Consider the following 10455-nt stretch of genomic DNA (forward strand, 5'->3'; position numbering starts at 1 on the left):
CTAGGGTACAGATGTGGGGACCTGCATGAAAAACCTCCTAAGCTTATCTTTACCAGCTTAGGTCAAAACTTCCCCAAGGTACAAAATATTCCACCCTTTTGTCCTTGGATTGGCCGCTACCACCACCAAACAAATACTGGTTACTGGGGAAGAGCTGTTTGGACACGTCTTTCCCCCCAAAATACTTCCCAAAAACCTTGCACCCTACTTCCTGGACAAGGTTTGGTAAAAAGCCTCACCAATTTGCCTAGGTGACTACAGACCCAGACCCTTGGATCTTAAGAACAATCAACAATCCTCCCAACACTTGCACCCTCCCTTTCCTGGGAAATGTTGGATAAAAAGCCTCACCAATTTGCATAGGTGACCACAGACCCAAACCCCTGGATCTGAGAACAATGAAAAAGCATTCAGTTTTCTTACAAGAAGACTTTTAATAAAAATAGAATTAGAAATAAGAAATCCCCCCTGTAAAATCAGGATGGTAAATACCTTACAGGGTAATTAGATTCAAAACATAGAGAACCCCTCTAGGCAAAAACCTTAAGTTACAAAAAAGATACAAAGACAGAAATACTTATTCTATTCAGCACAATTCTTTTCTCAGCCATTTAAAGAAATCATAATCTAACACATACCTAGCTAGATTACTTACTAAAAGTTCTAAGGCTTCATTCCTGGTCTATCCCCGGCAAAGACAAAATGTAGACAGACACACAAACCCTTTTTTTCTCTCCCTCCTACCAGCTTTTGAAAGTATCTTGTCTCCTCATTGGTCATTTTGGTCAGGTGCCAGCGAGGTTACCTTTAGCTTCTTAACCCTTTACAGGTGAGAGGAGATTTCCTCTGGCCAGGAGGGATTTTAAAGGGGTTTACCCTTCCCTTTCTATTTATGACACACTCATAGTGAGGTTATCCTCCTTAAACCAGGTCAGTGGCCAGATTGAGCCAACAGTGCAGGATCCAATGAGACATAATGTATGTCCACACTGGAGCTGGAGGTGTCATTTCTCAAGTAGACATACCCATGCTAACTGTCATAATAGAATGATAGAATAATAGAAGATTAGGATTGGAAGAGGCCTCAGGAGGTCATCTAGTAAAGTCCAACCCCTGCTCAAAGCAGGACCAACACCAACTAAATCACCCTAGCCAGGGCTTTGTTGAAACTCATTCGATTTCTTCTTGCCCAATCCTCCCATTTGTCTAGCTAGCATGCCAAAAACAGCAGTTTAACCACAGCTGCATGGGCAGTGGGACCTGCTACTGCCCCAGCTCTGTACCAGTGGCTTCAGAGGGTACATTGTACTCAGGGCAGCTGGCCTCGCCGGCCGCCCCTGCAGTTGCAACTAACTCAATCAGAGTTAACACAGATATGTCTACCCCAGCTGGAATGACACCTCCAATTCCAGCGTAGACATACCCTTAACTCGCCTGTGAAGAGAAGAGAGTTAGAAGGGCGTAATAGGCACAGGCCATTTCTGAAGAACAGCAGAGGCACATGCAAAGTCATTCCAGGATAGTCCTTATTCTCCCCTACATTCTTGAATGTTTTGGACTATTGCTATAGAATTTTGTATTGTGGGGTTTTTTTGTTTGTTTGTTTTTTGAGGGTGAGTGGGGGCAGGTAAGAGAGGATAAGGCGTTTCCCATAGGGTTGAAGGAATTAAATGCAATCAGTGAAACACAATTTTAGTAGCAAATCCTACATAATTTCCTAGGGTCCTGATGTCATCTCTCACTGAAGTTAGGACTAGTGCTTTCGTACATAGTCTAATCACACCACTGGCCAAGGAAACTCTTAGATTTGGAATTGTTGATTTTGAAGGAATTCTTTTGTTGGGAATCTATTCTTTTTCATCCTGTGCCCCTCCCCCCTTCCCTGGCTAACATTGCAGGGGATTCAGCCCACAGGCGACAGTGATCCTGAGTGGTTCTAGAGGTTCTGCAACCAGTATGTGCCGTTCTCCCCACCCCCAAAGTCACCCTTTTGGGCTTATCTGTGGTGAGGGAGCATGCACAAGTTACCACACTGTCAGCACTAACTCTCACTGGGATTTTCTGAGCGGGAGTTTAGGAGGGAACAGTAATAATTATATTTAGCACCTAGAGCTGTACATGTACCAAATGATTTACAAGAATTAACAAATTCTCTCTGCATCATTGTGGATAGATTTGCAGGTAAACATAATGTGTTTTATTCCATTGTATAGACAGGGACACTGAGGCAAAGAGAAGTTAAATGACTTGCCACAGACTACTCAGCATGTCAGTGGCATATCAGGGACTGTATGCCAAGGGACTGATTTTCAGAAGTGCTGAGCATCCACAGCTTCAGTGAAAGTCCCGTCTCCCAGTGTAGCTGAAAGCACATCTTCCTCCCCACTACCCATCCCCACCACTACTGTATCTTCCAACTATCATCTTCCCCCTCCAAAGTGTGGAGAAGGACCTCAAAGAACATTCAAAAAGGGATCATGTCACATAGCTGTTACTCCTCACTTTTGCAGTCCCCCATTCATCCCCTAGGTTCTGCTACTCACTGATTGCGGAAGCGGAGGGTAGCTTGGAGAGGAGAAGAAAAAAAAAAGTTAGTGACATAGCTCTGGTCAAAAGACAAGTATTTCCTCTGTGTATGGCAGCACAGTAGAAACTGCCATCATTTGAGTGATGTGGACATGACCACATCTGATGCCAAAGTCTGGCATCTTAAAAGAACCCTTACCTGTCAGCAGCATCAGGGCTAGCAGTAATGGCACAGCTAACAGTGTAGAAAAGCTACGGATAAAATTGAAAAATTAATTTTGAGAGATGATGTGCCATATGCAGAGCTTCCCAGTAAGTGTTTATTTGAACAAATTCCAATTCCAATGGGAATACCTCAGAGAAGGTTATTTAGCTCCTCAGGCATCCTTACAACCTCCATCCAGATCTTCCCTACTGCAATTTCAAGCGGCCCTATACTACATTAACCTTATCCCCCCCTGATTCTTTTTAATAGATTAAAAAAGATAATTTCTTGCTCTTTCTAACCTTTTAAACTGTCATATTCTCTTCTCACACGTTTGGATTAGCAATTATTCTCATATATGGCCTGGATACCTCACTGAATCTTTTCTTCACTTCTTCCTCCCCAACCACATTCTGTCTTTCTTTTTTTCAGTGGCACATGATACTTTTAATCTCCCCAGGATAAAATGGCAGTTTTTTACTTTTGCTTTCTTGAAAACTATGCAAATGAGAGCTCACATTCACCAGCTGCCTCTGTGTTTATGCTTTTAAAATAATTGTTCCAGATAATCTTTAAGACCACACCAAATATTTTTTAACAAATTGATTTGCTCAAAGTCCCACACACATTTCTGCTTGTATCTGGCAGATGACAAATAACGTCATCATCACCATTGATATACAAATTGGAATATATTTTCCAAATGTTATAAATGCTTTATTTTGAAAATTATATATTCCACATATTGAGCACAATTCAGGAAAGCAGTTATGCATGCAATTGACTTGAAATCCCATTAACTTCAATGGCAGTTAAACCCTTGCTTAAAGATAAGCACATGCTTAAGTGCCCTTCATGTATAGGCATGCTTTCTTAAATCCAGGCCATGCAGGGTGGTCTGCAACCAAGTCTGAGTGAGGGTTTGTACCCCATTCTGGGCGTGTACATGATGTAGAGAATCAATGGAGCTATTGATTTACACCAGTGGAGGATCTAGCCCAATAAGTATATTTGAATATCTACTTCCTTCCTTTCTCTAATCACGTCCATATTTGTAAATATTTTTTGATGTTTTCATGTATATGTACATACAGTGACAGCAATCTTTACTTTAAAGTAACTTATAATTATGGTCCAAATCAGCCCCATTGTTCTAGAGTTTGAACGAGCCCATAGTAAGATATAGTTCCTGCCCTGAGAAGCTCATAGTCTAAGAAAAAAAAAGTGCAATGACAATGTTACAGTTAAATATATCTTATTTAAAATATATTTAACTGGATTTTAATATCTATATGTGAGATCGTATTGACATGAACTGTGACTTTATAGATCATTGTTGCAATGAAGGTCCTATAGCTGCACCAAATCTTGTACAAAGGAGGTCAGGTAAGTAACCTATGGAAAGGTTGTAATTTGCTATTTATGATTATGCTGTCTGTATGTGTGTATCATTTTTGTATTTGAAGTTATGAATATTGGCCATGTACTTTTATCTCAATGTGTTTGATTCTAAGTAGCATCAGTGAAGCATTTGGTCAGCTTCCTGAGAGAGGACTATTCTGACTAAGTGCCCAATCAAGAAACACTTAGCTGACAATGGACTTTGGGAGATACCAATCCACATCTAAGCTTTCTTGGGAATGTTCAAACTAACATGTAAACAATAGCATGGGCCTGTGAAAAGCTGAATCATTCATGGATGTGTGACTTGCCCCGGTGGCTACAAACTCCATCTTGTTGCTGTGATTTTGCACAGAAGAACAAAGGAGTTTCTGCCCACAAGAGAGAGAATATAAAAGGCCCTGGAAGCCTCTCCATTTTGTCTTCATCTGGCTCAAGAGATGGCCTCTCCACCCCAAAGAGATGCCTGAAAGAAACTGGAACAAAGGACTGTAACTACGAGGTGTGAGTGATTGCTGGACTCAGGCCATAAACCACAATGTTGGTCTGAAAAGGATTGGGCCCAGACTAGAAAGGAGTATAGTCTGTGAAAGAAGCTTATTGGAACATCTCTGAGGGTGAGATTTACCTTTATTCAATTTCCGACTGTATTAGTCTTCGACTTGTGTGATTTGTTTTATTTTGCTTGATAACTTACTTTGTTCTGTCTGTTACTACTTGGAACCACTTAAATCCTACTTTTTGTACTTAATAAAATCACTTTTCCTTATTAATTAACCCAGAGTAAGTAACTAATACGAGGGGGAGCAAAGAGCTGTGCATATCTCGCTATCGGTGTTATAGAGGGAAGATAATTTATGAGTTTACCCTGTATAAGCTTTATACAGAGTAAAACAGATTCATTTGGGGTTTAGGCTCCCAAAAAGACTGAATACTGGGTGCTGGGAAAGTCCCTGTTAAGTGAGAAGCCCCTGGGCTAAGTGAATCTTAGTTTCTGTGAACTGTAGGGGTGCATGGACCAACCTCTTGGTCTGTGCTGTAGCCGACTGGTGTGTCTAGCTCAGCAAGATGGGAGTGTAGGGAAGCTATCTATGGCAGAGGGTTTGTTCTCAGTGGTATCCCAGCACACTCCCAGTCCTGAGGGAGTTTCGGTGACCAAACCTGTCACAATATAAATTAATATCAATTATCCCTGACTGTCCCTCAACCCAAGTATTTTCTTTGTTAATACCTATAAGGATCTTCAAGCAAACCAGTCCTGGGACTCAAACAGTTACACCACAGAACTTCTATAAAACTGTTTCATTAATATTAACCCCCTATTGGCTCATTTGTATAGTAAGTTCTTGATGGTGAAGGACTAGATCCACAAGGGGATTTTAGGCACCTACCTGCTATTTTAGGCACCTAAATCCAACATTTAGGAGTCATTGAGATCCTCAAAACCTCTGCTCACCTCCCATCTAACTCTGTAGGCCCTAGATTCCCTCTCCTTAAAAGTTTCTGCCAGCAAAGAACCTGTGTTGATAGGTGTGTGCACAGCTAAGTTCTGACACTTGTGCCAATCTCCTCAGCACCTGAGTCCCAGGAGGATCTTGAAACAAGGATCCCCCTGCCTATCTCACCTATATGACCAGATCCAGTAGCTGTTTTCAGTCTACCCAATGGATCAGGCCCACACAAACAGAAAGAAGAAGAGATGATGCCTTTCCCCCATCTCAATAGTTAGAGCAGTGACTGGCAATGATTCAGGTTCAAATCCCCACTGGGCTGTAGGGTTAATCTCTCTCTGCCCCAATGAATATTTAATTATTTATAGTATAGAAAATGCAACAGCTTAAACAGGAGAGATAATGTTGTACCAATAAATTAAAAACCAGCGGGATCTTATTAAAGGGAAAAAAGGCAAAATACCACATTTATTGTGAATACAGAAAGAATCATAGTAAGCAGTTAGTTATAGCTATAACATTCCATTCAATCTCATATTTATTCACACATTCATTCATACAAACACACACACACACACACACACAGGTTCTGCAAGGTTGTTATCATAGTAAGCAGTTAGTTATAGCTATAACATTCCATTCAATCTCATATTTATTCACACATTCACACATTCACACACACACACACACAGGTTCTGCAAGGTTGTCATCATAGTTACCAGCCTTAGAGTTGCTCATGCCAAGCCACTGGCCAGGTGGCCTGGACATGAGGAGGGAGCAGGGCCTTGTCAGATGCTCATCTGATGCTCCTGGAAGTTGGTTTGCAGAATCAGACCCCAAAGTTCTCACTTTTTAGAGTCTCTTTTTATAGGAATTTCTTCCTAGGCCAGTCTGTGGGAATTGCTTCATCATGCTGTTGCTGAATCAATCAGCAGATGGCACATTCCTGACGGCTCCGTGCTGCTAGATGTTATCTTGTTCTTTGGTTCTCCCATTCTTGAGGCTGTTGGGTGGATTCCAGTCTGCCCTCCGGGGGTCCTCTGGTTATTTCCACTTGACGCCTTCTTCAGCCGATGGACACTGGATTCTTAGGCTGGCACCTCCCTGATCATTCAGTTATTATCCACACCAAGCATCCATCCACATACATCCTCTATCTCTATTTTAATCACAATTGTTAATACAACAAAAGGGCGAGGAGTCTCTGGGTGCTGTTTCTGTTGTTAGAGTATTGCTTTGAGTCTCTGTGAATTGCTTTGAGAACAGACTCTGTCTTAGAATGTACTAACACAATTAGCAGCTTGCAAGTTTCACACATAGAGGGAGAGAAACAGTACCAAAACCCAAGAGACCTCTTAATTAGTAATACCCTGGAATTTAAACTATGGGGAATCAAACTCATTTGTGATTTTAATACAGAACTTCTTTAATATGATCCAACATAATCCCCCTTTTGACACTAAGATTTATAATCGTCAGTGTCACTTTCTATGTAGCCTATTCAAGAGAAGGTACTGTGAGGCAATTTGAGTTTGTGATTCCAATTCATGCCACATACACGATCCTAGTGATGTATCTTTACTACAAGGTTCTGGGGCAACAGGCAAGGTGAGGCACACCCACTTTTGAGGAGTCCATTCGATACAACCTCTAGTGTCCAATAGCTTCCCTCCCTCCCCAGCCCACTGGCTCAAGGTCCAGGGTAGCCAGAATGATCCCATGTGTAATATGGGGAGTGGGTTAACCTTCAATACCTTTGCCTCCAGGGACTGTTGGTGTGCAATTTTGACAACAATTTCTCCCATTAACAAGTCTGGTTTCACAATACTGGAAACATATTGCATCCATTCATGTTGATAAGTGTCAAACAATGATCTCTTTCTTTGTTTTAACAAATGCATCAAACCCTTAATATTTCCCAATATGACGCAGAACATTTTGTGTTCCAAAGTAGCTCGTGCAAGTATCTGCATTTCAGTGCATCCCAGAGCTATGGCTGTGTAGTTTCCTATTTCTAATATATATTTTTTTTTAATGGATAAGCCATGTGGTAGTATTAAGCCATTACTAAAGATTCCATCGGCCTTTTAGGTTACCCAGACCAATTTGGACCAAGTCTACGTTGGCATGTACTTGTTTTTGTATCAGGCTGTCCTGTAGCTGGGACAGAAAGCTTAATTTATTTTTAAGTTCCTGCAGGTCTTCAGTATTTTTTTTTTTTTAAACACACAACAGTGCTAGCAACAAGACAAAACACAAGACAAAACATAGAACACAAAACACAATTTCTATTGTGACAGTAGATTCATGGTTTTGGGTTGCTTTTCAGCTGGCATTAGCTTTTCCTGATTTTCTGAAAGACAAAAAGAACATGTTTCTACCCCTTTTGGGGTGGCAGATTATTGCTTAAAATATTTCTTTTACAAATACCCTTGCTGATTGCAGGCAAAACAGAGGAATTGCCCCCACATTTTCCTGTTTTTGTTCTATAGGCAGGCCAGGTTTCAATGGCTTTTATCTTTTAAGGGTTATGGGGAAATTATCCCACTGTTTAGTCATTAAATCCCTGAGTTTTTCTTCTTATACTGCAGACCAAGTTAATAATGTTTTTCCTGCTGTGTTAAGCTTTAAGTTTTATTTACAGGTAATAACTGAGAAGCATCATTACCATACGACGTTAAAGGGTTTTTCCAAAAATCATACACACTATACATTGTTACAGGGATACTTATTATCATTAAATTTATTAAAATTATCTTGTTATCCCATGCCTTTTATTTAGACAATTTGTTTGCTGACCAGGTATGTCCTTTATCTGCAGCTCCTTTGTGCTGCTAATTCTTTCCTTCCTTTATCATTTAGGTAATTTGCATTTTCACAGAAGCTTCCTGCTTTTGGATTTAAAGCCATCAGCAGCTCACTAAAAGGGACACCATCAACTTTCACCAGAGTTTTGATTACTTTTAACTTCTGCTTCCAAAACACACAGCAATCTGAAAAAGAAAACCCAACCTATTGTGGCTCCCTTTGGAGCCCTAATAGCATTTTAATTAAGTAGCATGGTATGTTTGCATTTCTTTTGCCCCTTCTACAATATACCCTGCACATGTTCTGGGGCAAATGCACATTCCTTCCATAGTTTAACTTCTATAACATTATCCAGATCCATTTTTACATAAGGTGTCACTATTCCTTTTTTTTGCTTGCAGAGGTTTCATGTACCTTTATCAAAGTGACAGTCTGATTACTCAGAGCCATTTTAAGACTCAGTGTTTCTCACATTGCTTCTTTTTGTTTTGTGCACCTCACCCCTGCTGTTGCTTCAGAGAGGCACTGTTTTTTTAATTTTTTTTTTCTACAACTCTCATCTGTTATTTTGTTACAAAAACAAACAAACAAACAAAAAGAATCGAGAAAATTTTTTTTTTATATTCTCCTGATTTTGACTGCCCAGCTGCAGCCACAACTTAAAAACATTTTAAATTTTGTAAAGCATTGAGTTACCTTTTAAGGGTTGAATGCCAAATCCCAAAGCCAAACAGCACTAATTACCTGTGTCTAGCAAAAAGGTCTGTCAGTTTTGCAACTTTGAATTAAAGAGTCAAATGGATTTTTAGTGGCATTATTTAAAACAAAAACAAAACCAACTGGTCCTTAGAACTTTACATATTTACACACACACAGATAGATACATACACATTTTCTTTTCTTTAACATCCCTTCCACGTTGCTCTGTTTTTTTACATCTTACATTCCCTTTATACATTTGAGGCAGTTAAGTTCCAATAGAACCCCCTTATGTTCTTTTAGCAAATTTGACTAAATTGTCCAGTCAAATGATTTTAATCAGTTTCTTTTGCCTGGCTAATTTACAGACATTCCTTTGGAAAAGGGCCCATTTTTCCCTCAGAATGGCTGCAAAGAAACCAAGAATGCTCTTTCTCTAACACTTTTTTTTCCTTTTTAACATTTTCACAAAGTTTAGCTGCTTAATTCCCTCCAGCCTCTGCAGAGTTAACTTTTTTTTTTTACTCTTTCTCTTTGTAATTATGCCTGGGGGTGCCATACATAGGACCTTCTCCCCCTTTACCTGCCTCCCTCCAGCCTCTGCAGAGTTAACTTTTTCACTCTTTTTGTATTCCTGGAGTGCCTCTTTCACTATTTTCAGCTGGCTTTGGGTATTTGTAGCCAGCACCTTCCAATTGTCTGCTCCCTTTTCCGTTTGTGCCTTTTCCTCTTTACATGAAGACAAGCAGAGGGAAGAATCCTTACATGCCTCCCACAACAACCAAATTGCTGCTGCATCTCTTTTGGCAGCACTAGAAGGTTTGTATATGAGGATATACTGAGCCAATCTATCCTCTAGGTCCGAAATAGTGCAGAGATCAGCTAGGGCTTGTTTAGTCCAAGGACTGTGCCCAAATTTTTGAAGGTTTTGTTTAAAAGGTGTAATTTCTTTAACAAAAGGTGAGGTTGGAGTTCCTTCTGACTCCATTCCTCCCTCTGGTACTGGCTTACCCTGTTTTCTTTTAAACATCTTAACATGGATATTTCAATCTCTTTGTCACTGCTGGTATTACTTAGCAAGTGACACAGCCTAGATTCTGAAATCATAGCTTAATCTATGCGTTTTTCCCCTGCTACCTTCCCGGAGGCCAGCAGGTCCCCTGCTACCTTCCCGGAGGCCAGCAGGTCTGGTTAACCTATTTCTCCCTGCTACCTTCTCGGAGGCCAGCCGGTCCGGTTAACCTGTTCTTCCCTGCTACCTTCTCGGAGGCCAGCAGGTCCCCTGCTACCTTCTCGGAGGCCAGCAGGTCTGGTTTAATCTGTTTTCCCTGCTACCTTCTCGGAGGCCAGCAGGTCTAGTTTAAT

Source organism: Natator depressus, chromosome 1 (genome assembly GCF_965152275.1).
Source record: "Natator depressus isolate rNatDep1 chromosome 1, rNatDep2.hap1, whole genome shotgun sequence".
Taxonomy (NCBI): domain Eukaryota; kingdom Metazoa; phylum Chordata; order Testudines; family Cheloniidae; genus Natator; species Natator depressus.